Source organism: Octopus sinensis, linkage group LG23 (assembly GCF_006345805.1).
Source record: "Octopus sinensis linkage group LG23, ASM634580v1, whole genome shotgun sequence".
NCBI classification, from domain to species: Eukaryota; Metazoa; Mollusca; class Cephalopoda; order Octopoda; family Octopodidae; genus Octopus; species Octopus sinensis.
In genome coordinates, this window is record NC_043019.1 from 2,685,656 (window position 1) to 2,700,496 (window position 14,841).

Genomic DNA, 14,841 nt, shown 5'->3' on the forward strand with positions numbered 1-14,841 from the left:
TTTTTAGTCAAATGAATCTATTCTATTGCTTTTTCTTTTTTTTTTTCTTTTTTTGAAGCTTGATATTCATTCTGTCAGTCTCTTGTTGAACTGCTAAGTTATGGGGATGTAAACAAACCAACACCAATTGTCAAGCAATGATGAGGAACAAACACAAACAATTAGATGCACAGATACATGCATACACACACACACAATGGGCTTCTTTCAGTTTCATTCTACCAAATCTACTCACAATACTTTTTGTCAGTCCAAGGCTATAGTAAAAGATATTTGCCCAGGGTGCCATGCAGTGGAACTGAAACCAGGATCATGGTGGTTGGGAAGCAAGCTCCTTACCACACAGCCACACCTTACAAAATCTCACAAAACATTTGAACAGGGGTTTGATATCTTAAAAATGACCAATTATGACCATCTGTTGTATACACATTTTCATTGAACTATATAATCACAGCTGTTGTACTCCTCCAAAAACTCTGATCACATCTCATGTGTATATATAAATCACACTTGTTTGCACAGTCTAGTTTACTCTAAAGAAAACCAATTGGATGTATCAGGCAAAGTGTGCAATTTTACTAGAATTTAGTACTAGGGTATTTATTTAAATACAGTCACTGTGTTCTTTAAAAATACCAGAAATTGTAACAAATTAGTGGATGAAAGGAAAAAGAAAATATTTTAACTTACGTAATTGGAAGCAAGTGTTTTTGAAGTATTGTAAGAACTGCTTTATAAAGGTCACTTGTGTTGCTGGTAAATATTTTAGTTGTATATCTTCATTTTAAGTGATATTATAAAATTTCAAATTTTCAATCAAATGATTAAAAACAAAATTTTTATTTGATACTGTTGTGTGTGGGATGTTATGTATGTATATATAAATATACTTATATAAATAAATGTGGGGACAAGCAGGTTAGACAGGTCATTATATAAAGTTTTACTATATTAATATATGAAATACAAGAAATGTATTTATGTTTATATATACAAAAAGGTCTGACTTACGCAGAATACAAATGATATGGAGGAATAAATGGGTTGAAGAAATCCTCTATATCATTTGGATTTTGTGTAAGTTAGACCTTTTTTGTGTGTGTGGTAAGTAGCTTGTTTACCAACCACATGGTTCCGGGTTCAGTCCCAGTGCATGGCACCTTGGGCAAGTGTCTTCTGCTATAGCCTCGAGCTGACCAATGCCTTGTAAGTGGATTTGGTAGATGGAAACTGAAAGAAGCCTGTCGTATATATGTATATATATATATATGTATGTATGTATGTGTATATGTTTGTGTGTCTGTGTTTGTCCCCCTAGCATTGCTTGACAACCGATGCTGGTGTGTTTGCGTCCCTGTAACTTAGCGGTTCGGCAAAAGAGACCAATAGAATAAGGGCTTACAAAGAATAAGTCCCGGGGTCGATTTGCTCGACTAAAGGCGGTGCTCCAGCATGGCCGCAGTCAAATGACTGAAACAAGTAAAAGAGTATATTTTTTGTATTTCATGCATTTATTAATATAGTAAAACTTTATATACTGACCCGTCTAACTCGCTTATCCCTACATTTATTTCTATGCCTGTTCAAGTTAAATTCTCTTGAGTGCTAAGTGTATTCTATACGGAGAACATCTGATTCTCATCTATGAACTATATATATATCTATATATAAATGTGTGTGAAGATTTATGTATATGCACACGTGTGTGCATCTACATGCACTTATTTTTACAACAGATTCAGAAGCTTTCTAACTTAACACTATATACTGCTAGCTGTGTCTCCTCTGCTCTTGGCTCTCATCTGTTGCTTCAGCACCCTAACTTCTTGTAACAGTTAAGCCATTCTTAAGCTCTAGTTAGTTGCTGTCTCATCTCTTCCTTTTTTCTATCATGTAACGTTTCAGGACTATTACCAGACGACTTAGATGATGTGTAAGATGACCTAAAGGGGAAAAAGGAAGCATAATGCCAAGCGTAAGTGTCAACAGATGGTTTCTTTCTCATATGGCCTCTGTTTTAAACTAATGTGTTTCTACACAAGACTGACCTGTTTCACTCAATTACCAACACCAACATGGCATGCAGGTTCCCGTTTTTGAAGTGAGTATTGTGAAGTAGGACTTTAATTGCTCATTATAGAAGTGATTATGTTGTTAAATTGATAATGTTGAAAAAATTGATAATGTTGTGAAGGTGCTAATGGCTAAGCACATGTGATGATGATGATGTGACAATATGTGTCGAACATATCATGAAAAACGGTAACAATGGTTTAATGGTGGTGTTTGCGATGATAATGATATTGCAGTGTTATTGACAGATGGTCTCGATGTTGCTTAGAAATGCACAACTAGCTATAGGCTTGCTTCTTTTTATATTATATGAATATGGAAAATGTATTTCAGTATTGTTTTTTCTGTGCACCCAACAACTTTTAGATGTGACAGATATTTTTGTACACTTATACAGTTGCTTGTATGTGTGTACATAGTTGTGTTTATTGCTTTAATGATAGATGCACATTCTTTTATAAATTGCTTTTTTTGTAATTGTAAGTCCTTATAAGACACTAATATAGAACTGGGTAAAAGTGAAAAGTTCATCCCTAAAATCTTAGAAACCTCTCCTCTTCTTTCATATGGTTAAAAATGTGCATTTTAGTCTTACTTTTGTGTAAATAGCTTTACTATTATTTCCATGTTTTATTATTGTTCTGACAGTTGACTATTGTGCAAGATATCAGATTCAGTCCCTACATGTGCTTGAGACTTTCTTTTGCAGATTCTAATTCAAACATTTTAATTATAAAATCCACCCCTCCTGTTTTTTATCGATTTAAAAAAGAAAAAATAGTTTAAGCTAGATTCTCTTGTGCTGCAATTTAAAAGCCATTTAATCATTGAATATCAGAACTTTTACAGCTGTTATTCATCGGATATCAGAGCTGTTATAACCCTTAATCTTTGGATATCAGAGCTGTTTTAGCCCTTAATCATTGGATATCAAACCTATTATAACCCATAACCATTTGATATCAGATCTTTACAGCCCTTACTCAATGGATATTAAAAACTTTTACAGCCTTTGTTCATTGGATATTGGACCTATTATAGCCTTAATCATTGGATACCAGGCCTGTTTCTTAGTGCGTCTGTTAATGAGAAAATACCATTTCCATTTTTGATTTATAATTTATAAATCTTTCTACATAGCTGTATATAGTTATATCTTATAGGTTCTTTGTTGTAAACAAAATCAGGTAAGCTTACAATCAGTTTTTCTAGCTATATGAAGTTATAGCTGTACATGTTTATAATGCTGAAAATACTTAATAATGATAATTATTATTATTCTGATTAAGTTTTAGATTGACATCAGGAAAAACATCCAACCATAAAAGCCATGCGAAAGCAGATGGTAGAGTTTGGTACAGTCTTCTGACTTGCCAGCTCCTGTAAGACTGTCCAACCCATGCCAGCATGGAAAGTGGATGTTAAATGATGAGGAGGATTTAGAAAGCTGTTCGTTAATTTATTACAATAGACATTTTATAGAACTAGTATATTGGAGATTTCCCTATTTTACATAGAGAGTGAATTAATAAATCAATCAAATCAACAAGAAGCCTCGACACTGTAACTTGATTTGCTAGAAATAGTAGCCCAATCTCTTTCAGATCATACCCTCCTGTCTTAAAACATTTAATACCACTTTGCCTTAGATTGCTGCTTGTTCTATGTTACAAAACCTCACGTTTCAATATGTTCATATTTAAATTTAAAAACCATCATAATTTGATATAAGAATCATTTAAGTTTTAAACACCAACTGAATAATAAATATGATTAATTTATTAAATCCATTATAATTCTTGAATATTTTTTAAAGTTGTTTTTAATTAGAAATACAGTAATGAAAATTATTTTATATATAAAAAAAGAAACATTTAATAATATAGTTCTAAATTCTTTGTCTGCAAAAAATGTAAAATGATGAAAATATACAGGCTTGAATACCTGTAACCTTTTAGCATTCAGGTTACTCTGCCAAACATAATGCTTATTTATTCCATTGGTTTTGAATTAATTTCGTTTTTGGATTTGGTTTGCAAGATTCTTTATATGAGTTCGTATGTTGAAGCATATTCTGTTGTGTCTGGGGAGAGTCATTTTCTTTTTGTGCCTTATAATGTAACACACTCACCGGTAAAATTTCCACTTGTTTCTTATTTTTATTTTGAGTGTGTTACATTATAAGGCACAAAAACAAAATGACTCTCCCCAGACACAACAGAATTTGAATTAATTATTTTGTGGCTTTAAGATTTCAAAGATGTAATTGTTTATTTTTAGAACGACATTTTAGGCTAGCTGCAAGAGGTCAGATCTGGGCAGTTTGAACATAAACAAGCAGAATATTTAGGCCAAACATTGGTGGTTTACATGCTAAAGGGTTAAATAACTGTCCACATAATAAGTGGTAACCTTGTACTGAATAACAGCAACAACTATTAACGAGTCCATAAATTGATCCATAATAAATCTATTTACACTAACATCAAACTGTGTAGCATTAGTCCTAGCCTTTATTACTTCAATTATTTATATTAGCCACTCACCACTCATCAAGCATAATTATTCATATTATGTAGGCACCAAATCACAAAGCTCTAAATCTGACACAAAAATGACCAACTGATAGAAATCTTAACAACCATCGCAGTCTGAATCGATGCATTATTGTAGATTATCCAAGAGTTAGCGTACATGTGGTCTTACTGGTCTATTCCATTAGCATAGTTAAAGTCTTTCATTTTCTAAGTCAGCGAGAAACATGTATCACTCACCAGAGTCTGCAATCTTATGGCGTTTTATATGATGAAGATATGAAGGTGTACAAAATTGCTGTTTCCGTATCATTAACTGGAATCATCTTTCTGGATCTCTGCAACTAAAGAAACGGTTTTTTACATCTCAAATCCTTACTTTCACTCCAATGATCCTTACCTCCCCCTCGTCCATCCTTACATCTACATCTTCATTCCTTACCGCCACTCCTTCAGCATTTACTTCCACTATTTTAAACTTTGCCTCCACTCTGTCTATACCTCTCGCCTCCACTCTCTCCATGCCTCTCGCCTCCACTCTCTCCATGCCTCTCGCCTCCACTCTCTCCATGCATCTCGCCTCCACTCTCTCCATGCATCTCGCCTCCACTCTCTCCATGCCTCTCGCCTCCACTCTCTCCATGCCTCTCGCCTCCACTCTCTCCATGCCTCTCGCCTCCACTCTCTCCATGCATCTCGCCTCCACTCTCTCCATGCATCTCGCCTCCACTCTCTCCATGCATCTCGCCTCCACTCTCTCCATGCCTCTCGCCTCCACTCTCTCCATGCCTCTCGCCTCCACTCTCTCCATGCCTCTCGCCTCCACTCTCTCCATGCCTCTCGCCTCACTCTCTCCATGCCTCTCGCTCCACTCTCTCCATGCCTCTCGCCTCCACTCTCTCCATGCCTCTCGCCTCCACTCTCTCCATGCCTCTCGCCTCCACTCTCTCCATGCCTCTCGCCTCCACTCTCTCCATGCCTCTCGCCTCCACTCTCTCCATGCCTCTCGCCTCCACTCTCTCCATGCCTCTCGCCTCCACTCTCTCCATGCCTCTCGCCTCCACTCTCTCCATGCCTCTCGCCTCCACTCTCTCCATGCCTCTCGCCTCCACTTCTCCATGCCTCTCGCCTCCATTCTCTCCATGCCTCTCGCCTCCACTCTCCATGCCTCTCGCCTCCACTCTCTCCATGCCTCTCGCCTCCACTCTCTCCATGCCTCTCGCCTCCACTCTCTCCATGCCTCTCGCCTCCACTCTCTCCATGCCTCTCGCCTCCACTCTCTCCATGCCTCTCGCCTCCACTCTCTCCATGCCTCTCGCCTCCACTCTCTCCATGCCTCTCGCCTCCACTCTCTCCATGCCTCTCGCCTCCACTTTCTCCATGCCTCTCGCCTCCATTCTCTCCATGCCTCTCGCCTCCACTCTCCATGCCTCTCGCCTCCACTCTCTCCATGCCTCTCTCGCCTCCACTCTCTCCATGCCTCTCGCCTCCACTCTCTCCATGCCTCTTGCCTCCACTCTCTCCATGCCTCTCGCTTCCACTCTCTCCATGCCTCTCGCCTCAACTCTCTCCATGCCTCTCGCCTCCACTCTCTCCATGCCTCTCGCCTCCACTCTCTCCATGCCTCTCGCCTCCACTCTCTCCATGCCTCTCGCCTCCACTCTCTCCATGCCTCTCGCCTCCACTCTCTCCATGCCTCTCGCCTCCACTCTCTCCATGCCTCTCGCCTCCACTCTCCTCATTCTTCTTGCCTCCACTCCTCATTTTTATCACCTCCTTTTCTCATACCCCTCGCCTCCATTCTCCTCATACCCCTCACCTCCACTCTCCTCATACCCCTCACCTCCACTCTCCTCATACCCCTCACCTCCACTCTCCTCATACCCCTCACCTCCACTCTCCTCATACCCCTCGCCGCCACTCTCCTCATACCCCTCGCCTCCACTCTCATCACATCCCTCACCTCCACTCTCCTCATTCTTCTCGCCTCCACTCCTCATTTTTATCACCTCCTTTCCTCATACCCCTCGCTGCCACTCTCCTCACACCCCTCACCTCCACTCTCCTCATTCCCCTTGTCTCCTCTCTCCTCATACCCATCATCTCCACTCTCCTCATACCTCCGCTCTCTTCCTCCATTGCCTCCACTTTAAACATGCCCTTCACTACCTTCAGATCAAATCTATGATTTCATTCTTCTGTTGTTGGCCAAGACTCGAATCATATAGGTCACTGGTGCTTTTGTTTATATTCCATTACAAATACATTAATAAATTATAAGATGCAGATGGAGATATTGCAATGCATTGTGGGAATTACTATCTAATGGCTGGTAGTTCTGCTAATATCACTAGTAAATACTTTAGTGAGATATCAATGATCTGAATTATCTCTTTTCTCATAATAGCTAGCAGTTTTAGTTCTAGCAACACTGCCATTATACTCTACAATAGTGCAATATAACTCTCTTTGTTGCTTATTAGGAATTCAACCTAATTGGTTTTATCTTGAAGTTATTATTTTATGGAAATTATTTCTCCTCTATCTGTTTATTGTTGTTGAAATGGCATTTCACTGCATCTTAATAGGAACGGTATTATTGTTGTTGTTAATATTACTTTCACTGCTGAGGGTTTGCGAGCTGGCAGAATCATTACCGTGCTGGGCAAAGTACTAAGCGGCATTTCGTTTGTTTTTACGTTCTGAGTTCAAATTCTGCCAAAGTCCACTTTTCCTTTTGTTCTTTCATGGTCAAGAAAATTAGCAGTTAAACACTAGGGTTTATCTAATAGACTTATCCCTCCTCCGAAATTGCTGGTTCTGTGCCAAAATTTGAAATCTCTATTTTAATGCTGTAAGGCGACAAAGCTGGCAGAATCATTAGCATGCTAGGCAAACTGCTTAGAGGCGTTTCACCAATTTTCATGTTCTGAGTTCAAATTCCAGTGAGGCTGATTATGCCTTTCATCCTTTCAGGGTCAATAAGATTAGTACCAGTTGAACACTGAGGTTGATGTAATCAGTTTATACCCTCCTTTATCTTGAAAATTGCTGGTGTTGTACCAAAATCTGAAACCAATATTAGTTCATTGCTGGAACATTTTTTGGCATTTCCTATTAAAATCTGTGATATTTGCTGTTGTTAAAGTTGAGTATTTATGGTTTGATATTGCATAAATGGTATATGGTTGTTAGCTGATGTGATTTCAAATAATGTGGTAGTTTTATACATTACAATCAGGTAAGGTGTAAAGAAGCAAAATCAAAATAAATCAGAGGTGGACTCTGAAGTAGCGTTATTCTGCTGGGTGCACAGCTCAGAGATCAGGGGTTCTCTTCAACTTGAGCCACTACTTCTCTGCATTGACAGGTAACAGCTCTGGTACTATGGACATGTGATTAGAATGTTGCGGGAAAGAATTGTAAGACAGATTCTTCAAGCCAAAGGAACAGGTAGGAGGCCTAGCAATAGAGCAAGAAAAGCAGGTTTTGGGACTACTCCTCGTTTCAATAGCTCATACTTAGGAATCCAGCAGGAAAGGACAACAATGGGTGTTTCGTACAGGTCCCTATGGAAGAGGTGCCCGAGGACTCTACTCCCATTCCTTCCAGGCATAGTGAACAGAAAAGGTGAAGTGATGGAAATTTCATCTGTCATCAGGAGAAGGATTTCCTGGTATTTCAGACCAAATCCTGCTTTGGAGAAATTGGAAAGTCTTTAACTTTAATAGTCAAATGATTAAAAAAATACTGTTCTCTTTCTTTAACAAAATGTTCAATTTGAAGCCTCAAGGAATCTTCCCCAACATCATATGAACCTTAAAGAAAATAATGTTATGCATTAAAAGTAGCTTAATGTGATTTGTCATGAAGGTAATAAATAAATATTCTACATGTTTGCAATATTTAAACAACTGTTCCTGGATCAATTTAGTTGTACAATATATTTTCTGTGCTGAATGAAGATATATCTGATATCATTGTGCACGGCTGAATTAAAGTGTGGATTAAATATTAGTTCTAATGATTATTAATGATTTAATGTATAGGAAAATAGTGCTTTTTTTCTGAAGGAATATATCATGCTTACATTATGAATGTCCATTTAACAAGGATATTTGCATGATTTGTTTCATCTTTGAGAGTCCAATGCAGGGATTGAGCAAGTGTTTGACTTTTATAAATTATTGTATGGTTTCCATAGTGATGAAGAATGCTTCCCCTTGTAGTGCACTCCTCTTTGACTGGTCATTGTTGGGTGAGGCCAATTGAATCATTCAGCTATGAACTCCTTATTAGAAGTTGTCTTTTATATTGCATACACAATTTAGCTTTATAATTAGTTGAAGTTTCCACTATAATGGTTACTGGAAAAGGTGTATTTATCTCAGAGGTGTACTTGACGTGCAAGTGACTTGACTTGTAACTGTGTTGAAACTAAAAGGATAGCAGTATAGAACATACATGTTAGCCATTCAAAAACACAAAGACTGTTAACATTAATTAACCATTATTAATTAGGCGTCAAAGTTTTCATTGCATCAACTGCAACCTGGTCACAGACATGCGGTGTCATTTTGATGTCATGTAACAAATAGTAAATGATTATATGAAGTTAACAGTTTTTGAATGGCTAATACATGTTTGAGCTGAAATACTTAAATACATCAATTGCAACAAGGAAGACAAGATTAGATCATACTAGTGCTAGTGCATGCATATACAGCTGCGTGTGTGCGCACATACACGCGAGTACTGTCCAAATCTCCAACCAATCACATACAGCTAGCTGGCATTCAATTGGCGTATCAAGTTTCGGGCATTTGGATAGAAAATTCACAAAAAGTCACTTCTATTAATTTTTTAATGGCTTTGCAGGGTGACTGGGGAAATGTAAAGATGTGCATGACCACCCTTGGATGATTATGAATGACCATAGAAAGTGCGAGCCCTCTAACTGAAAAATTGTGGATTTGTATAAAGGACACACTTGCAGACATTTTGCCGTTTATATATATATAGAGATGACTGGCTCCCTACTAGTTTATTACAGTGGCCTATGCTTCTAAGATATGGTTGGGCTTGTACTACCTCCTCTCATATGCTCCCAAGTCAGTTATGTTTCCTCTTCTACTCATTCATTGTTACTCTCTGTTAGGTCTTTTATGAAAGAAATACTCTTCATGATGCTTCTTTCCCACTGGAATTCCAGTTTTACGCATGATTTCCTTGAATCTGTCCACTTCTGAAACATTAACCACATCGATTTCATTTGTCTTCTTGGACCTGCAAAGGCCATGACAAAGCTGTTTCTTTCAGACAAAATTAAGAGAAACTAAAATACCATCTCCATACCATACCTAATTCTTCATAATTTTGACTGACACTGTTAGTTTTTAATTTCATAGATAGGCGTAGGAGTGGCTGTGTAGTAAGTAGCTTGCTTATGAACCACATGGTTCCGGGTTCAGTCCCACTGCGTGGCACCTTGGGTAAGTGTCTTCTACTATAGCCTCGGGCCGACCAAAGCCTTGGGAGTGGATTTGGTATACGGAAACAGAAAGAAGCCCGTCGTATATATGTATATATATATATATGTGCGTGTTTGTGTGTCTGTGTTTGTCCCTCCAGCATCACTTGACAACCGATGCTGGTGCGTTTACGTCCCCGTAACTTAGCGGTTTGGCAAAAAGAGACCGATAAAATAAGTACTAGGCTTACAAAGAATAAGTCCTGGGGGTCGATTTGATCGACTAAAGGTGGTGCTCCAGCATGGCCAGTGTCACATGACTGAAACAAGTAAAAGAGTAAAAGAATAAACAGAATGAAAGCCACTGTGATGTAGTACTGGAACTACTAATATGCAATATCAGCAAAAATGTTTCAGTACGTTTATATATGTGAAGAATGTAATTTATATGAAGAGAGATAATAGTCAATAAACACCACCCACATTCAAAAAGAAAATGTGGGGAAATATTATATATTTTAAGTAACGTAAGATATGCTATCTGGTAGATATTGTAAAATTAACTTATTTGATGAAACATTTTTATTTGAAATTTCAACTAATTACAGAGATAAGTTGTGGCTGCAATAAAAAGTAGCAAGATAGCATTTTGTTTTGTTTAGTTTAGAGTCTTTCGCAAAATTGGTTTTTGTATAGTGCAAGGAATAAGGGTGAATGATATTAATGTTTAATATATTGATTTATGGGGTGTTGCTAGTGGCTCTGAGAGAATGGAAGGAAAAACTGAAGAATTTAAACTGATTTGTTCAAATTACTATAAGCCCGATAAAATATGTACATATAATAAGCTGAGTAGATAATATGGAGTGTCCTTAGTTTTTTAGTCTTTAACCTAAATAAATCAGTACAGTACTGCTGTTTGACTTGATAAGTTTCCAAGTAATGTATTGTCAGGCAAATATATTATTCCATCACTAGTGGAGGATTATCTAAGACTGGAAAGTTTTAGCAAGGAAAAAAAAATAGAAGTCACATAAATAATAGTGGAAAAAAGATTCTTCTTCCGATGTATTTTTAAACTATTTAAGGAAAAATAAATTTTTGTGTTTCGTTTAGGATAACTAAGATATGAAACAAAAGTGACTTCGTTTTGGTTCTTCAGGAATAGGCACAAGTGTGGCTGTGTGGTAAGAAATGTTAGCACGCCAGGCGAAATGCGTAGCTGTATTTTGTCTGCCGTTACGTTCTGAGTTCAAATTCCGCCGAGGTTGACTTTGTCTTTCATCCTTTCGGGGTCAATTAAATAAGTACCAGTTGCGCACTGGGGTCGATATAATCGACTTAATCCGTCTGCCTGTCCTTGTTTGTCTCCTCTGTATTTAGCCCCTTGTGGGTAGTAAAGAAATAGGTAAGAAGTTTGCTTCCCAACCGCGTAGTTCCTAGTTCAATCCCACTGTGTAGCGCCTTAGACAAGTGTGTTCTACTATAGCCCCAGGCCAACCAAAGCCTTGTGAGGGGTTTTGGTAGATGGAAACTGAAAGAAGTCCATTTTGTGTGTGTTTGTGCCTGTGTTTGTCTTCTACCCCTACTTGTCGACCGGTGTCAGTGAATTTATATCCCCATACCCTAGCAGTTTGGCAAAAGAGATCGATAGAATAAGTACCAGGCTTTAAAAAAGAAATAAGTACTGGAATCGATTCATTCAACTAAAAATTCTTCAAGGTTGTACTCCAGCATGGCCACAGTGTAATGACTGAAGCAAGTAAAGGATAAAAGATAACAAAAAAAAAAATAGTCCAACAGGATAGTGATGGTTTAACAGATTAATAGGTTCAGACCAGGTGAGGCAGTTAGAACGTTCCTTCACTATCAGGATCAATATTCATGACAGATTTTCTTCTATATTAACTCCAGGTTAAGCTATGACTCGGTACCATATAAGTGGAATATTTTACAAGGAAACTAAGGAGTCAGTCAGCTGTATATACATGTGTGCATGTGTGTGTAAATATGATTGTATGGTTATGTACATATGTATAAATATAGATACGTGTATACATGTGTGTGTGTGTGTGTTTGTGTGTCTGTTTGTCCCCTAGCATTGCTTGACAACCGATGCTGGTGTGTTTACGTCCCCTTCACTTAGCGGTTCGGCAAAAAGAGACCGATAGAATAAGTACTTAAAAGGTGGTACACCAGCATGGCCGCATTCAAATGACTGAAACAAGTAAAAGAGTAGAGTGGAGGATTATCTAAGACTGGAAAGTTTTAGCAAGGAAAAAAAAAATAGAAGTCACTTAAATAATAGTGGAGAAAAGATTCTTCTTCTGATGTATCTTTAAACTATTTAAGGAAAAATAAATTTTTGTGTTTCGTTTAGGATAACTAAGATATGAAACAAAAGTGACTTCGTTTTGATTCTTCAGGAATAGGCACAAGTGTGGCTGTGTGGTTAGAAATGTTAGCATGCCAGGCGAAATGCGTAGCCGTATTTTGTCTGCCGTTACGTTCCGAGTTCAAATTCCGCCGAGGTGGACTTTGTCTTTCATCCTTTCGGGGTCAATTAGATAAGTACCAGTTGCGTACTGGGCTCGATATAATCGACTTAATCCGTCTGTCTGTCCTTGTTTGTCTCCTCTGTATTTAGCCCCTTGTGGGTAGTAACGAAATAAGAAGTTTGCTTCCCAACCGCGTAGTTCCTAGTTCAATCCCACTGTGTAGCACCTTAGACAAGTGTGTTCTACTATAGCCCCGGGCCCACCAAAGCCTTGTGAGGGGGTTTTGGTAGATGGAAGCTGAAAGAAGTCCATTATGTGTGTGTGTGTGTATGTCAACCGGTGTCAGTGAATTTATATCCCCATACCCTAGCAGTTTGGCAAAAGAGATCGATAGAATAAGTACCAGGCTTTAAAAAAGAAATAAGTGCTGGAATCGATTCATTCAACTAAAAATTCTTCAAGGTCGTACTCCAGCATGGCCACAGTCTAATGACTGAAGCAAGTAAAGGATAAAAAATAACAAAAAAAAAATGTCTAACAGGATATTAATGGTTTAACAGATTAATAGGTTCAGACCAGGTGAGGCAGTTAGAATATTCCTTCACTATCAGGATCAATATTCATGACAGATTTTCTTCTATATTAACTCCAGGTTAAGCTATGACTCGGTACCATATAAGTGGAATATTTTACAAGGAAACTAAGGAGCCAGTCAGCTGTATATACATGTGTGCATATATGATTGTATGGTTGTATACGTGTGCATATATGTATAAATATAGATATATGTATACATGTGTGTGTGTGTGTGTGTGTATAATATATATATATATATATATATATATATATATATATATATATATAGGGGAATTTTCCTTGTGTTGTATGTCTTGTACTCTGTTTTTTCATTGTTCGAAAAAAGTCTGTTTCCATGGTTTTGTTTTTATGTTTTCGTTTCTCATTGTGTTTGACGTTTTTTTGGTGTCCTGTACCCATATATGCATGTATATATACATATAGATGCAGATATGTACATATATGTATGTATATATGCATATGTTTTATTTATTATTTTGTTATTATATATATATATATGTTGCTATACTCACACTTTTATATTTATGTATGTTTATATGTATATGTATGCATGAATCAAGGACACATGAATATATCTACCTATCTATCTATCTATCTATCTATATAAATATGTGTGTATGGGTATGTACATATGCATGTATATGCAGCTGTTTAGTTTTGTCTCTTGATTTCTAACCAATGGAAAAGGAGAGCCAGTTTCTAACCTAGATCCAGGGCTTCTTCATTGGAGTTTCAACAACATAGACATGTTAGTTGTGCATGTTTGTGTGCATGTACAAGTATTTGGCATCAGTACATGTGCAGATATCTATGTTTTGTTCAGATATGTATGTGTACTTAAATATGTATGTATAGTTGCAATTTTAAACATATCCTTATGAACTTATATGCTAAACTTATGACCAGTTTTACACGTATATATATACTATGTGTCTGTATGTGTGTATATATATATATATATATATACTTCTAATATAAGGATTAAATTTTTCAATAAAAATTTTCAGTGGCCAGCATATTGTGTTTATAATATATATATATATGTATATATAATCTTATTTGATATTAGATGATAAAACGAATGGTTTTATACCTGGTAGCTTACTGGTAAAGCACAGTCACTTTCACAGTCTTCGTTAAGTATCTAGTTAATGAGATATGCTAGATGTGCTGAAACAATTGTAGTGAATAAATAAATACCTCTCATATCTTCCATCTCTCATCAACCACACACATATATATATAGTAAGTATATATGTACATATAGTAAAAATTTCAATCAGAAGATGCATGAAAATGTTTTAAAACAGAAGCTGTTAATTGTAACATAGAAACTCAATATTGAAATGATGTCCATTATATAAGATGCCTTTTATTTTTTTTACTTACTAATCAATCGCTTCACTTGTAAAATATCCGTAGAGGTATACATTTAAAAGAAGTTATTCAAATTATCAGCATACAGATTTCAATAATGGATTAATTATATGTTCATATAATAAATATGCATCATGTGTGTGTGTGTGTGTGTGTGTGCGTTGGTTTAGTATTGTGATATTAATGACCTGGTGTGGGGCTCAATATATGTATGCTTCTGAACGAAGCATTTGTTGAGTACAGAGTGGTAGTAAGAAAAAGAACTGACAAAGAAATAAATGATTATCTT

At 37.1% G+C, this 14,841-nt stretch overlaps 1 protein-coding gene across 2 annotated transcripts in view; it reads left to right on the forward strand.

The window, feature by feature from the left end:
- Positions 1–1,908: 1,908 nt before the first annotated feature.
- LOC118767603 (putative mediator of RNA polymerase II transcription subunit 26) overlaps positions 1,909–14,841 on the forward strand; it is a 243,451-nt gene continuing 230,518 nt past the window's right edge. The window contains exon 1 of one of the 2 annotated variants that reach the window (XR_005003523.1): positions 1,909–1,978. The gene's annotated coding sequence lies outside the window, so the exon portion shown is untranslated. The other variant, XR_005003524.1, reaches the window with a different exon arrangement.